This window comes from Jaculus jaculus, chromosome 6 (assembly GCF_020740685.1).
Source record: "Jaculus jaculus isolate mJacJac1 chromosome 6, mJacJac1.mat.Y.cur, whole genome shotgun sequence".
In the NCBI taxonomy this organism is placed as follows: domain Eukaryota; kingdom Metazoa; phylum Chordata; class Mammalia; order Rodentia; family Dipodidae; genus Jaculus; species Jaculus jaculus.
This window is the reverse complement of record NC_059107.1, coordinates 131704827-131729489: the sequence shown is the minus strand read 5'-3', so window position 1 is coordinate 131729489 and position 24663 is coordinate 131704827.

Here is a 24663-nt window from a genome sequence, read left to right as displayed (position 1 = left end):
TGTATTATAAAACCTTTCAATGAGCCAAGCAGGGCGTGGCAGTGGACACCTTTAATCCCAGCACTTGGGAGGCAGAGGTAAAAAGATAGTTGTGAGTTCAAGGCCACCCTGACAGTACATAGTGAATTCCAGATCAGCCTGGGCTATAGAGCGAGATGAGACCCTACCTTGAGAATCCAAAAGACAAAAACAAAAAATCTATCAATGATTTGAGGCCTATCAATAATAAAGTCCTTCAATTATTGTATAGTAGTTGGGAATATAATTTACCATGAGGTCCAGGCACCAGAATTTGGTAAACTGCCAGTTATGTATGTGAATGAAGGGGAAGAGTTACAGCAGCAGAAGTAATCTCAAATCATGGGAAGCTTAACAATACTGCATTTGAGTTTAGATGTTCTAACGGTTTTGAGGTGCTTTAAATCAAACTTTCCTTGTTCTGCTGATGCTAACTTAAATTTCCTCATGATTTGATGTCAACTGTATAATAGACAGAAACTCAGACCCTAAAGAACTATTGGATATTTGGGAATTAATTTTTTTTTAAAGTTGCAGATAATCAATGAAGTGCCTATAGCTTGTGCAGATAATTGAAAATTGGTTTCACCAGTAACCCAGCTTAAGAAAAATGGTGATGGTGACTTCAGTGAGCTCAGTCCCATGGGGACAAAAGGGACCATCTCCTTCACATGGGCTTCCTTGTTAACATCTTCCCCATATAGCTCTAATGCCCTTTGCTCCATTGCCATATTAGATGTTATTTATCTGTGTATGTGTTTGTGTGTGCTAGGGAACTGAACCCAGTTGGGCAGGCTTTACAAGCAAGTTCCTTTAATGGCAGAGCTGTCTCCCCAGTCGTTCACATTAGACTTTAATGGCAGAATGAAAGAGGATGGGATTTTTGTTGGAATAACAACAGATCCACTGAGTCCCATCTACATCAGGTCCATTGGGGAAGGATTTTCACGTGTAACAAGATTATAATATGCAAATTATTTATGAACTTACATAATACATTTCTTCACAAATACTGATTCATTAGAAACCTGTACTTTGAAGGCTAATGAAAGACAAATTTGGGTGTGAAAAAAGCATGAGTGCATACTGTGCATGTTAGTTATCATCCTTATCTATAGGCCAAACACCCGGCCAGTGGCAGTTCAAAGGAAGTGGGATTTTTGTTAGCTTAAAGGTTCATGACTGGGGACACATGGCCACTAATGCTCCGTCCGTGGAGGAGTCTTGCAGCTCAAGCACCTCGTCTATGTCCAGACCACCTGGACACTTGTGAGAACCTGGGCAGAGGAAGAGGTGACACTTCATTAGGCTAGTCCTGCCCAGTGACCCACTTCCTCCAGTTGGCACCCCCCTTCCACACCCACACCTCCTTCAAAGGCTCCAGGGTTTCCTAACGCAGAGCCACCATCTGGGGTACCAGTGCTTGAACACATGAGCCAGAGGGACGTTTGGAAGGGGTTGAGACCCTGAAGTAGCCTGTAGCACATGCTTCCTAAGGCTTCTCCTTCCATCTTCTCACCTCTTGACTTCTCATTTGTTAAACAATGATGTGTGTGTGTGTGTGTGTGTGTGTGTTTGTTGCAGAGGTAAACCTTCCAACCTTCTTTGTCTTTCTACCTCCTTTAAGACAAGTTTTCTCTCAATGTCCTGTTGTCCTTTCTACTGAGTTCTCCTTCTTCCAGGAAATTCTCTCCATCTGAGTGCTGGATGACATAAACCGACCATGGCTTCCAGCTTCTTATGTGGATTCTGAATGTTGAAGTCAGTTATCAATCAAGCACCAGTGGCTAGCCCTTTATCCACTAAGCCCCTTCCTTTCCTGCTCTGTACCACGTTCTCTTTCCTGGGTAATCATTATGCTATCCCTTTTTGTCTGATATTCTTGGAAGAAATCCTTTATTCCTCCAGTTATCTTTTACAATCCTTCCTTTCTTGTAAGTTCCCCTTCTAGTTCTCTACCTCTCTGAGGTGCATGCTCCTTGGAGTTCTGTGCCACTCGGATGTTAATTCCACCTCAACCACATCCCCTCACACGGGCTTCTCAAGAGCCACTTTCCAGACAATAGCCGCCCTACTGATGAAGACAGAAAGGCCAGAGAAGTAAAGGAACATAAAAGGAAAACGACAAATTAATGACAAGTTTGTTCAACACTGGCGGTGCATTTGAGGGCAGGGGAGCTGGTAATAGGTCACAACATCTAGAAATCACTTTGACAGTAGAACATCTGTCATGACTGAGGCCAGGCCCTGTCTGTGCCTGGCGCCAGGCTTGTGGCACCAATTTATATCTCCCTTTAAGGCCCTTGGCTCCTGACACAAGTACTGATGTAGTGTGTGCAATCTCAACCACAATTAATACCCAAGTTCACCTCTGATCCCAGGAACCAGACAATTGACTAATAGCAGAATTTTCCCCAAAAGATTAAAAATAACTATACTTAAGGAATATTATCTATAAAACTCTTATTGTGAAGAGATAGGCAAGACTCAGATGAGTTGGATGAATTTTTAGCTTGATGTCAACAAGTTGAGACAAAAAAAATAAAATGAATCTTCCCAGAAGTGCCTCTATTTATCTTTAAGCTGAAAAAGCTCTAGGCGGAGAAAATATCTCAGAGCTACAAGACTATGGATTGTGAGCTTCTTATTAATGAATCACTGTCATTCAGTTCTGTATTTCTTAATCCAAAGAGAATTTTGAAGAAGAAAGCAGTGACTAAGAAAAACTGGAGAGTGTAAAGCAGGCATTGTATCAATGCCGAATTCCAGGGTGACAGTGGCAAACAACACTGAGACTAATGACAAAGTCAGATTGTTTTTCCATCAAAATTCCCTTTTATGGGAGCTGCCAGTCAAGTAAACTCCATTTTCATTTGTAAAAAGTCAGATGCCCTCTAAGAGTTCGGCCTCTAGCATTGCTCATCTTTTTTTTTTTCATTTGCAAATTGAGTAGTATTGTATATCCACATAACATTTAACCCCATAAAGTGATATGGGATATGATATTATATAAAGTAAGTTTAGCAAGGTTTTTCTGGTTAAGGAAATCCTAAAATATTACCTTACATATGTGTGAGTACCATACTAGCTCATGTTTACAAAAAAAGGTAGCCATAAATGCAACACATTTCAAAGGCATAGAGCAATCTAACCTGAGGGCCCTCATGCTTTCAGAACCTTGAGGCTGTCTTTTGCTTTAATATCTAGATAAAACTTGTCCCACTCTCATCTTGCATGACCACAGATGTCTGTGTCCCCTTTTCATATTCTACTTCTCAACTTACTGATAATCTTGCAAAATATTTGCATAATCCACTGGTAAGCATTGAGGGTAACTAGTTATTTCTTACTTTTCATATGACATATTCTTCATCTATGGTTAGATGGACAAGTCATGGAATTTGACAATTGGTGGAGTCCCTTGGCAGAATCCTGCTACCTTCCTTTTGGACTCAGAAGAGGAAACTATGCTCAGATCATAAGCTGAATATAAAAGGTTGGTTTAAACTGATGTGTTTGGATGTCAAGTTAAGAAAGGATGGACTAGGGCTGGAGAGATGGCTTAGCGGTTAAGCGCTTGCCTGTGAAGCCTAAGGACCCCTGTTCGAGGCCCGGTTCCCCAGGTCCCACATTAGCCAGATGCACAAGGGGGCGCACGCTTCTGGAGTTCGTTTGCAGAGGCTGGAAGCCCTGGCACGCCCATTCTCTCTCTCTCCCTCTATCTGCCTTTCTCTCTGTGTCTGTCGCTTTCAAATAAATAAATTAAAAAAAAGAAAAAAAAAAAGAAAGGATGGACTTGTGGTGATAGTATTTATTCATAATTTGACTGGATCTGAAATTGTAATTCCCTCTGCAGAATGCAACCCAAGCCTCAATGATTAATAAAGCTTAATTGAAAATTCAAGTATAAAATCATCAGGGGAGGTTGGTTCCAAGATGCTCCGATACCAAAATCCACAGATGCTCCAATCTAGAGAAAATGACAGACCATTTGCATATAACCTTTCCATATGCTTTAAATTACATTTAGATCACTTAGATTACCTAATACGATGCAAATGGTATATGAATAGTGACTGCTGCATTGTTTAGGGAACAATGAAATTAAGTCTATGCATGTTAGTAGATACACATTCTTTTACTCAAGTATTTTTAACTTAAGGTTATTTGAATATAAGCATGCTAAGCCTACACATATGAGACTGTTGGGTTAACTATAAATAAAGGAATCAAAATAAAGAAACAAAAACGCTGAAGGTTGGAAGTTAGTACTCTAAGGTCATTGCCATATCCTAGTGTAAGAAGTCCCCTACTTATTACCTCCTTCCCTTTCCACTGGGATGGTTTGTTCAAAATTTTATTAACAACTTCCATGATTATAAAAAAATATTCCATGGTAATACCCTCCCCCCACACTTTCCTTTTTTGTCTCTCTCTCTTGTCTCTTACCCTTTATCATTCTGCAATCACCATTGTCTCCTATCCCTATCAACCACCATCCAGAGGAATCAGTCAGTTAGCCTAACAATCTCTCAGACTTGCCTATCAATGAACACTATCTATTTTGCTATTTGGCCAAGCATCTTTTGCTTCTTTGTATAAACCTTTTTTTCTTAGACTTCTTCTGAATTTGACCTCTTCATAAACAATTGTGCTGTTAAGGTGATTTCCTTAACAAAAACAGAGCCTCCAGCCATTAAATAAAGGCACTTACTTGCAAAGTCTGCCAGTCCAGGTTCAATTCCCTAGCCACTACCCACATAAACTAGATGCAAAAAAGGGCTGCAAGCATCTGTCCTTCATTTACAATGGCAAAGAAGCCCTCGTGCATATGAGTGCACACAAACAAAAATGCAAATAAATACTTCTTAAAGTAGAGCCTCTGCTGCACTTAGAATTGAATCTTGCTGCCCTTAGCCTGTTCCAAGGTTAAATTCATAAGTAATGCTTTTTGAAGTGCTGTCCTATTGAAAATATAATTAATAAATACCTGCACACTGAGGAATAGTGTTAACAGGGCCCAACTGTATTAGACATGCTAATTTAAAACGAAGGTAACAAGAAAGGGAAGGAGAATCCTAGACAGGTTGCTCAATGGTAGATCACATCCACAGCACACACAAGCCCTGGGTCTGATCCCCAGCACCACGACAAAAGGAAGAAAAGAGGAAAACTGGGGAGAGACAGCAGTAGTTTTAGGACTGATGCAGTATTTGGGAGTTCAGAGAGAGCCTATGAACCCCAATTTTTATCTGATTTTAGAAAAAATGATAAAACGGACTCTGATCAGAGTAAATTATGAGTTATGATGTGTATTGTATGAGGACTTAAGGATCCAGAGAGGAGGCTAGCTTAAAGACTTAAGCCAAAGAAGAATTCTCTTCATTGCCCCTCTGGAAAAGGAGAGGGTAGCCCGAGGAACTCTCCATCACAGAGAAACGGCTGGGTATAAAAGGCTCTGCAGGAGGCACACACACACACAGGTGGAAGGCAAAAGGTAAAATCCAAAAGATCCCCTTCACATGAAACATAAAATGAGGATCTAAGAAATAGTGAAGGTTTCAGTGATTAAAGAATAGTCATACAAATAACAAAGCAAGAAAGCACCCCAAAACAAGACACATGGAGGAGGCAAGCAGGAAAATACCCAAGCAGAAGTAAGTGCGACCCCCACCACCCCTTCTCAGCCAGCCTGGGAAAGATGTCCACACTGGTGTTTAGATGAAAGCACAGGAAGGAGAGCTTACACATTTGGCTAGGCTCCTTTATAAAGATCACACATACAATTAGTATGAGCTCTGTTATCAGACTCAGGTGTATTGGACTCAAGAGGCTTACTCAGGAGGGCCCAGCCACCACCACCCCCACTACCCAGGTGGGCCGAGCTGAGGAAGCAGTAGGAAGTTGCTGTGGAGTGTTGCTTGCGGCCATCTTGAATGAAACTGGATCACACATGGGTCCTAGTGCCGCCGGAGCAAGTGAGGTGGCATCTTTGGGCCTTTGTCACAGGTTGACTATTAAAAAAAAAAAATCTGTCTTTCTTCTGTTTCTTCTCTAGTACTAAGGGGGAAAATACAGAAACATAGAAAAGAAAGGGCAACATTGTCTGGCAAATTACTTGGGATTTTGACATCCTACATGTCATTAGGAAATGTCAGACTATTGCAATTTGGGTGGGGGGATGGGTATATTTTCATTGTGGTTATGGTATACCAGGCTGTGCTGAACTCAACAGAATATCAAATATAACAATCAAACCACATTTTTATGTCTTTAACAATGCTAAACAAATATAAGAAATTCTCATGGAGTTTTACTTATACATATGTCAAATTGTTCATTCTTTTCATAATACACTGTGTTTGCTAGAAATGTAATCATATCCACTATAACTTTTAAAAACTATTTTATTTATGAGAAAGAGAGAGAGAGAGAGGCAGATAGAGATAATGGGTGTACTAGGGCCTCTAGCCACTACAAACTCCAGACCTATATGCCACTTTGTATATCTGGCTTTAAACGGGTACTGGGGAATTGAACCTGGGTCCTTGGACTTTGCAGGCAAGTGCCTTAACTGTTGAGCCATCTCTCTATCCTGACTACAGCTTTTTTAAGAGAAGAAAGAAAGGAACGAAGAAAGAAAGGAGGAGAAAAAATGAAGAGAGCAAGGGAAGGAAAAAGAAGAGAGGAGAATTGAAGATTGATTCTCATGAATTTCTATACAGTGAAATATCAAAGTACAGAAAACCCTTCTCTCCCTTTGTTTCCTCTTTACTCCTCCCTTCTCCCCTTCTTCCTCTCATTTGTTCTTTCCTTTATTTTTTCTTGGTTAGAAGCAGAACAAATATCTGAAGACAGCACTCAATCCTAGTGTTCAATGACTTGTTCCTGCTTCCTTAGAGCAGGGTGTAACTTCACTGTGTGCTGGGAGGCTGCATCCAATCCAAAGAGCAGAATTGAAGCATAGCAAGCCCGAGGTGTGCTCTGAGTGTGGTGCTGCTCAACATAGAAAGGAGGGGAGAGTCTGTCCCTCAGCCACATTGGATAACATTGTGTTTGGTGAGTTTGATGAGAAAGAATAGAACTTTGTATTTACATGTCTTCTGCTAATCTCAGCCCTCTTCCTCTAGCCGAATCTCATGCCCCAGCCATGAGTCTTTTCACATGTAAATATTTATAAACCAGGAAGAGATAGCAAGCATCTTCATAATTGTTATACACAGGCACACTAGCAAGTATTACTCCATGGCCCATGTCCATAAGCATTAGCAGCAGAAACCCCCCCCCCCACCTCCAGATATTAGCACCTGGGAGGTTGAGAAAGTCAACTGAAGAATGTTGGGGATTTAGGCTCACTTTGGGTAAACATTACTTCATTAAGAGTTTTCTTCCATTTGATAGGACCAAGGACAATTATGAACAGGACTGTAAGAAGAGTTACTAGGGGGAAATTGGTAAAAAGTTTCTTTTGCATGGTGCTATGTCACATTAACGAAAATACAAATTATAGAATTCTGAAAGGGAATGACTTAAAGAGAAAACACAAAAGGTGATCTGCCCAAGCCACACAAGTAGTGCCAGGACTAACCAACCCCAGTTTTCCAAATTCTTAAAGGTATTATTTATTTAAATGTGTAATACATTTATATATACACATATAATCAGTGATCTTCAAAAGCTAGTATACAAAAGAATGTCTTGTGCTCTTTGCTGTTGTTTTTGTTTTCCTAGTCAGGGCCTCATTCTAACCCAAGCTGACCTGGAACTCACTCTGTAGTCACAGGAGGGCCTCCAACTCACAGCAGTTACCCTACTTTCTACTCCCAAGTGCTGGGATTGAAGGTATGCACCACCATGCCCAGCCATGGTGCTTTATAAAAAATGCAAGCTCTGAGGTCTCACCTACTCAGCATCCTATTTGCTATGTCAAATGAAATCTAGGAATTTGTACTGCTACGGAACTCGGAGTCCAACATTTCCGATGTAATTGGACCCCACTCAGGGACTCAAATGCAAGTATACCATACCATCTGTTTGCTGAAAAGAACACCAAAGTTTGCTCACAGGCTTTATGTACATTTTTATTCTATCCTTGCTTAACCTCTTCCATATCTCCTTTCTCCAACTGTCATGATTGCAATTAACTTGTCAACAAGTAACAAGTACACATGTTGAAACTCTCAGTGCATTCTAAATTCCATGTTGTATATTATAGAATACATGTGGAAAGGATAGTCTCTCATATAAGGTAATGCCATATCTTTTTAAGAATTGCTCAAATATTCCCAAATATATTCTCATTGAAAATTTTAATTTTCTGACTGGCATGTCTATGTGTGCAGTATGGTGAGTGTGTGTGTGTGTGTGTGTGTGTGTGTGTGTGTGTGCGTGCACACACTTGTGTGCACATGCATCGACATGTGCATGTGTGTGTGGTGTGTATGCATCCATACAGGGGGGTACATTCACCTGTGGTGGCCATAGTGGAACATGGGATGTCGGGCTCATTCTTACTTGAGTAGGAGTCTCTTACTGATCCCAGAGCTTGCCATTTTTAATGTGAGCTTCAACAATTATCAGGTCTCTGCTCTCCTGCCCAGACTGGATGTTTACAGACGGTGGTGCCTTGCTAAGTTGTTTATGTGGATCCTCAAGGTTCCAACTTGAGCAGTCTCTGAAGCCTCCTAAGGCCCACTTGCTTGTACTGGAAGTTCTCTTAACTGTTGAGCCATCTCTACAGTTCTTACTGAAAATTTTAAAAGATTAAAAAGTGCAATTCTTCTCTATCCCTCCTCTAATTTCTCTCATCTTTGAGTTCCTCACTGCTAATTAGGTTGGGTGCATATCCTTGTGATCTTTGTACATGGTTACAAACATGGGTATGCTTATAAATGTATGTATGGTTTTTGACATACTGCTTTTGGAAAACAATATGTTTATACAAGAATCGAGATATTTTTATCCACTATCTGAGTGGCAGAAAATACTGTCAGCTCCAGAGCAATCAAATTTAAATTAAGAAAACTTCAGGGTGTGTGACTGCTCCTGGAAACTGTAGCATATGTCTCTGACCTTTTTGGCAATGAGGACTTCCTGCACCTCACGCACATCCTCCAATACAATTTGTTCAGTAAGTGATGTTCATCACTCATATAAAAAGTATCTGTGAGGATGCAAAAGGAAGAAGAGAGGGCTGACAGTCACAACCTGTAAACTTGTGAATGCTATTATAGAGTCCTCACAAGGTGCTAAACTAATTCACCTCATTAAATTCTGCATGAGTTTCCTTATGAAGGATGGAGCTGAGGACACAATGGGAGATGCTACTACACGTCCACATAAAGTGTATTGCTTTCTCTCCTTCCCAACCCTGTAATCCAGCTATTTCCTTCAGCATCCCATTGATGTGACTTTTCAGAAGATCACTGTGGTGGTTTGGATTAGAAATCCCCATAAACTCATGTGTTCAGAATGCGTGGTCCCCAGGTGATGGCAATTTGGGAAGTGGAGCCTTTCTGGAGGAGGTGTGTTGTTAGGAGAGGGGCTTTGGGGTTTTATAGCCAGTTCCCTTTTGCCAGAGCCCCATTTCCTCTTGCTACTGTTTTTACAAGCCATGGAATGAGGTGTGCTACCATCAATTCACTACCATCATGAAGACTGCCCTCAACACTGTAAAGCAAAATAAATCCTTTCTTCTCATCAGCTGCTTTTTTCAAATTTATTTTTTAATTGACAACTTCCATAATTATAGATAATAACTCATGATAATTCCCTCCCTTCCCCCACTTCCACTTTGCAACTCCACTCTCCATCATACCCCTTGCCACTCTCAATCATTTTATTTTATTTAGATATCATTATATTTTCCTATTATGATAGTCTTGTGTAGGTAGTAAGAGGCACTGTGAGGTCATGGATATTGTATATTCACCAGCTGTTTTTGATCAGGTGTTTTGTCCTCAAAATATAAAGGTAACTCGAACAGTCAGTCACTCAAGATTACTCAGTCAAGTGTGTGTGAGTATGTGTGGTTGGAGGATAAAAAAAAGGTAATAGTAGAAGAATATAACAAATTGTTCATGTACAAAAGTTCTCAAGAGAATATTTTTTAAAAGTTTTAAAAGATTACTCATTACTGAACCGTATCTTCTTAATCTCAGCAGCATTCACCAGTTGTCCATTTCTTCTTTCTGCAAAGATCCTCTTCCCTTACCTCTCTTCTCACATGAATGAAATTGATTGTTTGTGCTGTTTTGACCAAGCTCTTTAATGTTCACACTCCAAAAACTAGAATATGCTTATGCTTGCCTTGCGTTCTCCATTGAATGGAACTAATGAAATACAAGTCTTAGCAATGAAATCCAAATATGCATCTATTCTCTACTGCACATGGAGCCAAAGGGCTCTCCTCTAACAGCATCAAGCAGCTCAGACATGACCTGTCTAACATGGCATTCCACTTTTTCAGTAAGCCCTCATTCCTCTGCCCTGTGTTTTATCAATACCAGGTAAAAATAAAATGATGTTCTAATTCTATTCATTCAAAACTACATCACCATTCCTCACTCCTCTCTTTACTTTTCTTCAGAGCAGCCAATCACCTAATCCTAAGGATTCCATCTTGAAAATATTCTTCTGCTTTTGCCAGGCGTGGTGGCACACACCTTTAATCCCAGCACTTGGAAGGCAGAAGTAGGAGGATCACCATGAGTTCAAGGCCACCCTGAGACTCCATAGTGAATTCCAGGTCAGCCTGGGCTAAAGTGAGACCCTACCTCGAAAAACAAAAAATAAATAAATAAATATTCTTCTGCTCTGTTACCTCCAAGATTCTATTGGTATTAACATATCCTCATTGTTTTCTCTTGGCTAAGATTAATGGCTCCCAACTTCTTCCTCCAATTTCAAGAATTTTGTACTAAACATGTTCAGGTTTCTGAAAAGAATATATAATGTTACCTCCTGCTTCATAACCTTAAATACTTTTCTATAATTTACAAGATAAACATTTGAAATCATTAAAATCCTTTCCAATTCTGCCACAACATACATTTACATCTTTAGTTCTTATAACAAATAATCAGTTCCTCCCTCACAAGTTTATTCTGTTCTGTGTTTTTGACCACTCAGTTCTATCAGGCAGACATGCTCTCCTCAGCTGTTAATTTCTTTCTTTTTTTTTTTCTGGGTAAGGTATTTTTTTAAAATTTTTTATTAATTAGTTTTGTATTCAGCAAATTCAGTCAGTTTGGTACCATTATTAGGCTCATCCTTGGCCTACCCCCTCCCCTTGTTGAGGTATATGGGTCATGCATTGTGGAGTTAGTCCACAGTTGTGGGTAGGATGAATGTCTCTGCGTATCATGACCCAACATGTGACTCTGACATTCTTTCCGCCCCCCTTCCACAAAATTTCCCTGAGCCATGTTGGGTTCATTTTTGGTCTGCTTCAATGATGAGGTGTTGGGGGCTTCTGGGTCTCTGGCTCTCTGATTCGGTAGGAGTTGATTTTTCTCTGTGTTGATGTCCTTCACCCTTGTATTGGTATTTGGTTCACCAGGAAAACAGCACTCTTGCTTGTTACGCCAATTTTTCTTAGTTTCAGCCGGGGCCCTTTTGATGTATGATGAGGTGGCTCTCTCCTTAGAATCTGCATCTATCTGGAAAAGAGCAGATTCTCCAACGGCGAGTAAGTTAGCACCAGGACAAATGAGATAACCCTTACTTTTTTTATAGATAATTTAATAGGTGTAGGCCCTCTTGTAGCCCATGATTGATGGTAGCTTGATAATGGAGATGTTAATTTCTTTAGCTTGTATGATTTCTCCTCTGTAAATCTACGCCTGGCAGCATCTCTCTACAAGATCCTATGCACCTGCCTCCTTCACAATACTCTAACACTCATTCACATTCCTCCAGTCAATATGTGGCAATATAAGCATATCCACATCCTTCCCCTCCTAGTAGACCTACTAAATCAGGAACTCTGCCCATTATACAATGTATAGGGTCTTGTATACAGAGGGTTCTTGACAATTGGTGTTAAAACAATGACACATCCTATCCTTTTTTTTTTTTTTTTTTTGAAGTGGGTTTTTACTCTAACTGAGGCTGACCTGGAATTTACTCTGTAGTCTCAGTCTCAGGGTGGCCTTGAACTCACAATGATCCTCCTACCTCTGTCTCCCAAGTGCTGGGATTAAAAGCATGTACCACTATGCCTGGCTTTTATCCCATTTTTATCTTTCTTATTAAGCAAACTACAAGAAAGTCACAACTTCAGATGTCATTTCTATCTCTCAACCATATTTTTTAAAGAATTTATTCACTAACTCTTTTATTTTTTTCTTTTTTTTATGCATTACTTAACAGTTAGGTGCCTAGTATATATTAGATGCTAAGTACAGGGCAATGAGCATGCCAAAGGAATATTATAACCTCTAACTCTATAGTATAGTGGGAAAACCAATACACACACATACACACACGTGGAAGATCTATGGGGATAGAATATCACACTTCATGTAATGATAAGTGTTAGGATAATAAAGACAAAAGGATATAATTTTAGAAATATGGCGGGTTGGTAGGGGCAGTGGTAGTGTCTAAGTCAAGAAATGAAGGGATGAGATACAGCAGCATCACACTGACTTCTACTATGCACATATACAGGGTTTAGCAGTTGCCTCCTCATTGCTCCGATAACATAGCTGACAATAATCAGTTTAAGGGAGGAAGGGTTAATTTCACTTTGTAGTTGCAGGTCATAGTCCATCTTGGCAGGAAAGGCTTGTCAGGAGCTGCTCATATTCAGTCCACCAGCGAGGAAGCAGAGTAGAGTAGTAAGTACTGGCACTCAGGCAGTTCTCTCCTTCATAACAGCCCAGGGCTACAGTCCATGAACGGTGCTGTTCATGGTTACAGCAGGCCTTCCTCCCCGCCCCCCCCAATGATCTAAACAAGATAATCCTTCACATATTGTTCTGGGTGCCTTCAAGTTGATAATCAATATAAAAAATCACATAGAGCAAGCAAATGTCAAATATACTGCATAACTTTTCTAATGGAAAGAATTAGTATATGTAATGTTTTAGAACTTGGCATATGCTAGAACTCATGAATATGAACAGAAATCATACTATCGATCAGGAAATACAGCTTTAGGTTCATACTCCTCTTGGGAAAGCCACAGGGCTTTATAAGACAGAGAAATCTTGAAGCTTTGGGGACACAGGAAAGCTTTGGAGAAAAGACCAGATACCTCATCAAAAATTAGGGTAGGCTAACCCTTGATCAGGCTGATGAGACATTGATGGCATAGAAAGTTGGAAATAGCCCAGGGGTAAAAGTTCTGGAATGATAAATGAATGGATGGTAAGCATGAGCAGTGTGACTTTAATATTTGTTTTTGTCTTCTGTTGCTCTGTGCATAGAACTCCAATCATTAACCTTTGCCAGTTCTAGAACTTCCATTATTTTTAGATAATTAATTTTATGTCTAGACCATTTTAAAAATAGTGTCAGTAATTTTATGGAATAAAACTAATGTTTATCTTCAGAAAACTCTATTTTAAAAATGATGTCCGGGCTTGGTGTGATGGCATAGGCCTTTAATCACAGCACTCAGAAGGCAGTAGGAGGATCGCTGTGAGTTCGAGGCCACCGTGAGACTACATAGTGAATTCCAGACCTGGCCTAGAGTGAGACTCTACTTTGGAAAAAAAAGAAAGAAAGAGTGATGTGCATTATGACATTTAACTAAAACAAACTTAAAAATGAAAGGAAAGAAGATGGTATAATAAAGTAATAAAGAATTTATTCTCTAACAAACTGTAGGTTTGTTTTTTTTTTTTTTTTTTTTTTTTTTTTTTTTTCTTTTTTTTTCCCAAGGTAGGGTCTTGCTCTAGCTCAGGCTGACCTGGAATTCACTATGTAGTCTCAGGGTGGCCTCAAACTCATGGCAATTCTCCTACCTCTGCCTCCCAAATGCTGGGATTAAATGTGTGAGCCACTACACCAGGCTAAATGTAGTTTCTTTAAATGTTAAACTTAATTATGTTATTGCCTTTATAAAAGGTTTCTCTAGGCTTTTCTTGACAGTCAATAGAAATTGTACAGTAGTTAAATGTGCTTGTTGGCAAAGCCTGTGGGCCTGGTTTCAAATCCTAAGCCACCCGTGTAAGCTAGATGTGCAAAGTGACCCAAGCTTCTGGCATTCACTAGCAGCAGCAGGAGGCCTTGGGAGACATGTGTGCACAAGTACAGAAACAAACACACGTACATAGACACACAGAGGAATACATTTACTTTTTTAAATAAATAAAAAAAAGAAATTAGAAGTAACCTTTATTTTATGACAAAAATTGTAGCCAATGGCCAGATTTATAAAAGAACTGGCATCCTAACATAGTTATTTTGAAAGAATTTATTAAGTAATGAAAACTAGAGTCATAGTATCTTTTAGATATTCATTTTATTATTATTTAGTGCCTAAATTTATTTTAAAAGACAAAGTGATAAGAAATTAGTAATCTGATCGATAATTCATACTGAAACACTCTCACCTCTCCTTCTGGCCTGTGACTATCCCTATAGTAGCAAAGTTATGAATGATGTCACTTGGAATGATGGATTGTTGTAAGGCAGGACACTATGAGAGGGAGGGGGAGAATTTGTGTACAAATATCTCACTCCTGACTCTCGTTAGAAGCAGGCAAGTCATAGTGGAATTACTTTCCATTAGTGACTCCCTGTGCCTCCTCTCTACATGTCAAGCTATAGACTTGAGAACAGGAGCTGTTCAAAGGCACTGCTGATGACCAAAGTCCCAGCAGATCCACTGAGGAGAGTTGGACATAAGATGCGTCTAACGCGGATGCTCCCACCGTTTCTGATAGACACTCCAACTTGTCTCCCCTTGACTCTGATTTATCTCCACAGAGAATAGTTCTAGCACTTAACAGAAAACAGAGAGAGGCTTTGGCTCAGCTAAGTTCCAGGAACATATCTGTTTTGTTTTGTCTGGGCCTAATCTCAGAACTCGCTTAATGCTAGCAAGATTTCTTTTACTGAGCTTCACTCCCAGGGTAGCTGGTCTTTTCTTTCTCAGATCCTGACCAATATCACCCACATTCTTTGCCTAGACTAGTCAACTTCTCATCTTATTTCTTATCTAAAACCCAAACCTCTGGTCCATTGATCCTATCTGAATGAGGACTCTGGGCTGTGTGATTAGCTGGCTCATATTAGATCACTAGAGTAGATTATTAAAATGTCAACAAATTTTCAGACCCATTGATCTCATGTTAGTAGCTTGAAACTAGATGTGATAGGAGCATTTATACCATGAAAACTGGCATTCACTACAACCCTGGCCTTTCTCTACTCTGGTGTAACACCTTGCACCCTCCAACTTCCAACACAGACAGTCACTTATTAAGTATTTACCAGCATATCACTGCTCTAACCCATTAACTAGCTCAACTTAGAAAATTTGCATACTGATACCTTATCAAGTCTGAATAGATGTATCAGCATACCATGCAACTTACCTGGAAGCTTCTTAATCCTGCCCTGGTAAACTTACCTGTTGTTGTACCTGTACCTGTCATAGCATGGAACTGTACTCTGCCAAAGCAGTCTTAGCAGGACCACCACAAACCTCTCTGCTTGAGTGTATAATCTGGCCTCAGAGCATTAGTCCCCATGAATCTACAAGTGGATTATACATTCCCTACCTCTTCAACCTCCCCATTTTATCTTTAATAATTGCAAGCTCACCTTTGACATCCCAATAAAAAATATGCTTTCTACTTAATGCCATTTCAGGGAGGAAGAGTTATTTGTCACAGGAAAAAAAAAAAACAGTGTTTATGTGATTTGTTAACTTTTTGTTGATTTCATAGTACTAACGGGGAAAGAAGAAATCCACCTTGAGTGTGAGCTGTACCGCTGGCTGAGATTTACCTCTGTGTTCACATTTGATGAACCAGTGTGGTGACCTGCTAGAAAGTCTCCTTACAAGAACTCCTAAGGACCCTGACTGGGAGACAACCAACTCTCAGGGAAATGAGAAGTATGCGCTCTGAAACTTTCTATCACCAAACCTGTGTTACTCCAAAGGAAAGGCAATACAGAGATTAATTCAAACCAGACTTAACATAGAGTCATCATACTTAATAGAAATCAGACACGAATGGGCTTGCCAAGTCATTTCATAAATTTCTTATGTCCTCCAGGATTCTGAAATACATGATGAATTTCATGTTCCCATGCTTTTATCCCAGGTTTTGCATTCAGTCTGTGGGTAACTATGCAACATTACTGCACTTGTTCCTATTTTATTTATTTTTATTTACTTGAGAGAGAGAGAGGGAGAGAGAGAGAGGGAATATGGGTGTTCCAGGGCCTCTAGCCACTGCAAACAATCTCCAAATGCATGTGCCACCTTGTGCATCTGGCTTACATGGTACTGGGGAACCAAACTCAGGTCCTTAGGCTTTGCAGGCAAGTGCCTTAACTGCGGAGCCATCTCTCCAGCCCTCATTCCTATTTTATTTTTTTAACATTTTATTTTTATTTATTTATTACAGAGAGAGAGAGAGAGAAAATGGGCATGCCAGGGCCTTGAGCCACTGCAAAAGAACTTCGATGCATGTGCCACCATGTGCATCTGGTTTACGTGGGACTTGGAGAATTGAACCTGGGTCCTTAGGCTTTGCTGGCAAGCACCTTAACCACTAAGCTAATTCTCCAGACCTTGTTCCTATTTAAATAATGTCAATCCAATAACCACATACAGTAAGTCTTTTTTTTTTTTTTTTTTTTTGAGGTAGGGTCTCACTTTAGTCTAAGTTGAGCTGGAAAATTCACTAGATATAGATGATATAGATATATATTATAGATAGAGATAGAGATAGAGATAGAGATAGAGATAGAGATAGAGATAGAGATAGAGATAGAGATAGAGATAGAGATAGAGATAGAGAGGGGAGCTTTTATGTAGAAGATTTTACTAGAAAGATGCCAGACTTTATAAAAAAAAGTCTACTTTAGTATAGCCATTAATGTCTCCCCAAATCCATATGATGAAAAGCTTGGGCTGGAGGGATGGCAAAGTGGTTAAGGCATTTGCCTGCAAAGCCAAAGGATTTTGGTTTGATTCCCCAGGGCCCATGTTAGCCAGATGCACAAGGGGGTACATACACGGGAGTTCCTTTGCAGTGGCTGGAGGCCTTGCAGTGCCCATTCTCTCATTTTCTCTCGATCTTTCTCTGTCAAATGAATAAATAAAAACAAAATGTTTTTTTTTTAAATTATTTATTTACTTATTTGAGAGCGACAGACACAGACAGAAAGACAGATAGAGGGAGAGAGAGGGAATGGGCGCGCCAGGGCTTCCAGCCTCTGCAAACGAACTCCAGACGCGTGCGCCCCCTTGTGCATCTGGCTAACGTGGGCCCTGGGGAATCGAGCCTCGAACCGGGGTCCTTAGGCTTCACAAGCAAGCGCTTAACCACTAACCCATCTCTCCAGCCCAAAATGTTTTTTTTTTAATAAAAAAGATGATGACCAGAGGAATGTTATTAGGAAGTGAGGCAAGATTGAAGGTGATTAGGATGTGAGGGCATGATCTCCAGGAATGGGATTAGCTTTGGAATACAAGAGACCCCAGAGAGTTTCCTTGACACTTCTACTTCTGTGAGGACATAGCTAGAAGATGCACTCTGCTAATCAGAAAGTATGCTATTTCCAGACTTTGACAATGCGATAATGCCAGTATCTTATGCTTACTCTCCAAAACCATGAGAAATACATCTCATTTGCTTATAATGTAGGCCATTTTTAACAGTTGCTTGAACAGACTAAGATGGAAACTAAAGCAAGTCAAAATTCCTGAAAATAAGACCAAATTTCTCTCTCTCTCTCTCTCTCTTTCTCTCTCTCACTTTTTGAGTCATGTGCAATCCAGTTTAGCCTCAAACTTGTAATGTATGTACCCTAGTCTTACCTGGGATTTTCCATCCACCTGCCTACAAGTATAGAGTGCTGGGACTCCAGACATGTACCATCCCTCTCAGCTACTGTTTACTGCTTCCATGTAGAGTATTGCTCTTGCCCAAACTGACCTGGAATTCACTATGTACTCTCAGGTTGGCCTCAAACTCACAGCAATCCTCTTATTGCTGCCTCCCAAGTGCAGGCATTGAAGGCATGTGCCACCACACCTGGCCTGTGGCCTGTTTACTTTTTTTTTTTTTTTTTATGTTTTTGCTTTTCAAGGTAGTATTTCACTCTTGCTCAGGCTGGCCTGGAATTGACTATGTAGTCTCAGGGTGGCCTCGAACTCATGGTGATCCTCCTACCTCTGCCTCCTGAGTGCTGGGAATAAAAATGTGCACCACCATACCCGGCCTGTTTACTGTGTTTAACAGGTATCTTCACTATTTCAGTGCCAATCAATCTAGGTCATCATTACCTGTTCTGTAAAATTACTGAAAATGTTTCCAACTGCAGACCTTTTTCCCTTCAATGTCTCCTGTGTTTGTCAGAATTATTTTGTTTAAGCGCAGTGTTCTTTACACCTATGACTGTTTCTGGCAGTTTACATACTCAGGTCTAAACTCATCAGAATAGTGTCTGGATACTGATAGGATCCCAACTTCCCCTTCTAACCATACACCAAGTATTGTTGCTCACACCCACTTCAAAGAGATGTAAGCTATTTACAGCTTTCTACAGGCATCTGGTGTTTTTAGTTATCTCTGACTTTTCATAACTAATTTCCTTTATCTGCAATATTCTTTCTCCATACCAAATCATTACATTCAAATTCTATCCTCCTCCCAAAGTCCATTTCAAATGGCATTGTCAATATCAAACACCTCTGATCTTCCTTTAACATATGCTCTATAGAAGTATGTTACATGCCCAGAGAGTGAAGATTTTCCTCAGGCCTTTATTTAAACATTTTTATTTATGAGGGAAAGAAAGAGGGAGCAAGGAGAGAATGGGAATACAAGGGCCCCTTGCCTCTACATATGAACTTCAGGTACACACAACATTTTGTGCATCTGGTTTTATGTGGATACTGAGGAATCAAACCTGGGCCATCAGGCTTTGCAAGCAACTGCCTTTAACTGCTGGACCATCTGTTCAGCCCTGCTTCAGGTCTTTTTACTAATTCTTTTAATCCATTTTACAATATCTGTTATAGTAATTTACATCTTAATTCCTTTGCCTAATTTCAAACCTTCCCTAAATTCTTATTTCTCACCACACCATCCATAACTGATATTATAATGCAGCTCAAATATTAGTCAGAATGACTGATTGTATTATTCAGGGTCTCTAGAAGAACAGAACAGAAGGAATGAATTATACTAAAAGGGAATTTATTGGATTAGTTTACAGCAGTTCCAGAATAGCAGTCTGCAGGCTTAAGAGTAAAGAAAACCTATAGCTTCTCAGTCCACCAGGCTGGATGCCCCAGCAGTCTCAATCCAGCACTGAAGGCCTGGAGGCTTCCTGGAGAGACACTGCTCTTCAGTCCACATAGGAAAGCAGCAAGCATCACCAGCAGACAGGAGAAAGGAGGGATACTGTTCTTCCCAGAGCTTCCTTAGAAGCCCCCCCCCCCCCAACTCTGAGAGGGGCCTCCCATTCTGGGGGAAGGGCTCACCCTGGGGAAAGGACTTCCTCCTTCAGTTAATCCTTCCTGGAATCAACCTCAGAGACCCACTTATGAGGAATGTCTGTAGATTCCTAAACAGATCAAGTTGACACAAACTTAACCATCACACTGATATAACAATCATGTTAGAAAAATCGCTTTTTAATAAGATATCAAATTTAGTATTGCTGCAACAAACAATAAACTCCTGTTGCTTACAATGAGGCTTTTCATTGATGTATCACCAATTATCAAAATATATAAATGTGTAATAATAAAATTATAAAATTAAATATTCATAATGATGTTACTATAGAGGCATAGACATTTGGCTTAGAATTGAATAAAATATAACATAGATTACTGCACTTTATTTAAGTCTTAGCAATTTCTTTTTTTTTAATAAAGAATTCCTAAGCTTTTTTGATTTCTTTATTTATTTATTTGAGAGCGACAGAGAAAGAGGCAGAGAGAGAGAGAGAATGGGTGTGCCAGGGTTTCCAGCCACTGTAGATGAATTCCAGATGTGTGCACCCCCTTGTGCATCTGGCTAATGTGGGTCCTGGGGAATCGAGCCTTGAACCGGGGTCCTTAGGCTTCACAGGCAAGCACTTAACCGCTAAGCCATCTCTCCAGCCCAAGTCTTAGCAATTTCTATGCATAGCTTTTGCATACTTTTGTGGGTTGTAAACGTTTTTGCATTATAAGCTTTTTACATGTTCAATTCGATAAGTACAGTATATATATATATATATATATATATATATATATATATATATATATATATATATATATATATACTCATGGACCCATCAGCCTAACCAAGATGATGTATCTAAGTCATTTCACCAAAATTTCTATATATAATTTTCTACTAATGATTTATAATTGTATAAATTAATGGGATACAAAGTAACATTTGAAGAAGGATAGGATATGTGATGCATTAGTGAACATTAATGGTGTGGGCAGAAGAGTCAGCACAGTGGAAGCCCAGGGGACACAGTTGAGGTTATTGAACCTCACAACCATGAGGAGGAGCTGCTTTTCAGCCACCATGGCCTCAAGTTCATCTACATTAAAATTAGTAGTAGGGAGAATGGAGTTTCAAAGGGGAAAGTGGGGAGAGGGAGGGTATTACCATGGGATATTTTTTATAATCATGGAAGTTGTTAATAAAAAATTTAAAATTAAAAAAAAAAATTAGTAGGAGCCCTCCCCCCCCCCACCCATGTTGGATAACAATTTCCTCCTCATTGAAACATTCCCAACTAGAGGGAGGACATAGAGGAGGAAGCTCTGGCGGTGAACCAGTCTAGGAGAGCTAAAACTGAAAAGGTTACGAGACCCATCCCCAGGGCTGTAGCGCAGCACAGTGCCAGAGGACTGACAAGCCCAGCTGCCTGCAGGCTGTACTGGGTGCTCCGAGTCCAGCAGCTTCCATGAGCAATCAGCTATGCTGGGACGGGCTTCTGTGGGACGTAGCCAACTTTAAGTCATTTATGCTCCTGTAAACCACCCTTCACCCTGTTCTGTAAGTAACCCCAAGAAATACACTGGTTTACCAGGACAAGTTTTGGTCCAGTTGTGCTTTGTTTGGTCATCTGTGCCTTATCTGGGGTGAACAGACATGTGTTTGTGTTTCCCCAGGGAAAAAGTTCCACTTAACTCTCCCACTTTGGGGGGATATGGATCTTCTGGTGGACAGGACACTTGACCTTGGCCCTGCACAAGGCCTCCTCAACATGTTCCTTAGTCTAAAGCTTTGTGCTGACAGACATGATGATCTGACCTATGTGAACCCTGGCCACTGTGCCCTGGGCATTCCAAAGGCTGAACACCTTTCTGACACCTGAGATGGGGAGCATCATGAGATCACACCCAAGAAAAGCCAGCAGAAAACTCTGGCTTCTTTTGAGCAACCTACGTTAGTACCAGGCTGCAAACGTTCTCAAGGAGGCTGCCATTCATGCCCACTACATACCAGGCTCCATGAGAAATGGCACATGCTCCACTTCAGTGGCTACCCTACCTACCTCCTCAAATGCTTAACATTTTGAGTAAAAGCTTGCAATACACTCCCTTAGTAATTTTGAAATGTACACTATTCTGTCATTAGCCACACTCACCATTCTTGTACTTTTGTAACCCTCACACCCACTCCCCATCTGTGTCCACAGACAACCACTGCTCTGATTTTTCTACTATAAAGTAGTTTACATGTGCTAAAATTTTAATAAATATGATCACAGGGTAATTACCATCTTTTGGTCTGGTTGTTTTCACTCCACATAATTATTTTGACATTATTCGTTTTTGTGTGTCATCATATGTCTTCTCTTGATTGCACTGGATGAAGCATGGCATTGTGTGGATATACAATTGATTAAACCTGTTGAACATTTGTGTATTTTTGTTTTTCTCTTCTTTTTTTAGCTACTATCAATCAAGTTGTGAACACTTAGGTGTAAGTTTGCATGAACTTACACTTTCATTGTCTTGCATAAACACTGAGTAATGGAATGAAGGACTCACATCAATGATGTATGTCTTATCTTGCTTATTTTGATAGGACTAAGTATAGTTGATAAGCATTTTGTCATTAAGCCTAGTTATTTTATCTGCATTAAAAAAGAATAATTAGAGGGGCTGGAGACATGGGTTAGCAGTTAAGGTCCTTGCCTGAAAAGTCAAATGACCAGAGTTTGATTACCCACGGAGAGCCAGATGCACACAGCAGCGCACGCATCAGGAGTTCACTTGCAGAGGCACGCCCATTCTCTCCTCCCCTGTCATGTGTGGTGGCACACACCTCTAATCCCAGCACTCTGGAGGCAGAGGTAGGAGGATCACTGTGAGTTTGAGGACAGCCTGAGACTACATTGTGGATTCCAGGTGATTCTGGGCTAGGGGAGACCTTAACTTAACATTAAAAATCAACAAGACAAAACAAAACAAAAGCCGTGCAAAACTTATTCAGGATCCAAGAATGCCAAAAACTGACAATGACTCACTCTTTTAGTGTGTGATACCACCGGCCAAATGCAGAAAGACAGCATGTGCATGTTCTCTCTTATGTGTGGAAGTTAACTGAAGTTCATCTGGATCTGAATGTAAAGTGGTGACTAGTGTATGTGAAGAGAGATGGACACTAGGGGTTAAATAGGAGCCTGACAAAAATATTTTTAAAATATTTAAAGAGAGTTTTCAGGAGTTAGAAAGATGGCTCAGCAGTTAAGGTGCTTGCCTACAAAGCCTAACGACCTGAGTTTGATTCCCAGTACCCGTATGATGCCAGATGCAGTGATGAGTGCATATAGAGTGTTTGCAGTGGTTGGAAGCCCTGGTTCATCCATTCACTCTGCCCCTCTCTGCTTGCAAATAAATAAATAAAATATAATACAGGTGGGACTTCTGAGGGTTAGAGACTGGGTTGCTCAAAGTTAGGCAAAAGGCTAATCAGATACAGGTAGAATTCCAGATTGCTATCCAGAAGTTCTTTTTCACCTATGGGGAGGGAGAGACTCAAAGAGGTTAAAGAAGCTACCGAGGAGCCGAAATTCACACCCTGCGCTCTCACCTGCAAAGCTGTCCTCCGTCCCAGGACAGCACAGTGTGAGGATCTGTGTCAGATAAGAGATAACACCCCTAGTTTCATTTAATAAACAGCTGTAAAATAAATCATTTTCTGTTTTACAACTTCCTTGTTCACTTTCTCTCCTCCCTTCCTGGCTAGGAAGCCTTTTCTCTGTTCATTCTGATTCAACTGGTCTCTGAAAGGCAAAGTCGCTCTGTTCTGTTTCATGGAGGAGGGTGTGTGCAGCATCACCTTTTTTCTTTTCTTTTCTTTTTTTTAAATATCATTCAGAGTTCAAGGATTACCTTCCTTAACAATGCTAGATCTTTGATGCATTAGATTGAGGTGGACTGCTTCAGCATAAGGGTGAACGGATAAAACTTTCTAGTGAGGTTCAAATAGGAAAACTTTGAACTGCTGCAAATGATTGCGTTTTTGAAAGGCAGCCCTCTTTGTTCCCAGTGTCCTAGGCTGCAGGTGGCTCTGCCTGACCGGCTCCGGGAACCTTCCTTCTCCAAATGCTTCCTTAGCTGCGCTGTCGGCGCTTTCAGATCTTATTTCTGCTCCGCGCAAACTTTGTAGTTTCTCTTTTTCTGGTTAGCACCACTGGGAACCAGACGAAGGCGGCTTCTCCCTCTGCCCTGAGAGTTGATCAAGATAACCCGACAAACACGAAGGTTACAGAGGTGATATTGTACAAGCTATGCTAAGGTCAGGTAACCAGAAACTCAATAACAGGGATTAAGGGGAAAAAATGGGCACCGATAATCTTCAATTTCCCATGTTTAGTCCGAAAAGGCTCAGCGCTAGCCTAACTATTTCCTTTAGTCTACATAAAAGAACCTTGTTCCACTTTAGAGCCCCTCATTGTCATGGAATCAGTCATTTGAATCAAAGTCCTGAGGGACATTTTTCATGCTGAGAGTGTTGCGTTAAAAGGTATCTAATTACCAGCAGTCCTAGGAGCTACCCAGCATACCCCAGGACCCAAGTTACTTTTACACCTTTCAGTGAGATAAGGAACCTCCTCCATGTAAATATTAGAGTAACAGACCTATTTTACTGGCTTCTTGGCCTGTAAGTGTTTCTATTTGACAACAAAGAATTATTAAGGGACACAGGTAAACATCATGGTAAAATACTGATTCCTAATTGACCACTTCCTAGCTCTGTGACCTTGAGTAGTCACTCAACTACCTCGTGATTGAGTCTTCTCATCTGTAAAACAAGGTAATGGTGTCCACCTCACATGTAAATTTGATCTTGGCTGAACCAAAACAACAAAAAAAGATAATAAGAATAATTCTGAGTTACTGGCTGCTGGGGGAGAAAAGTCATTTGCTTCAATGGTGTCCCCCTATTATACCGTCCCTGCTCCACTAAATGACACCCTCCT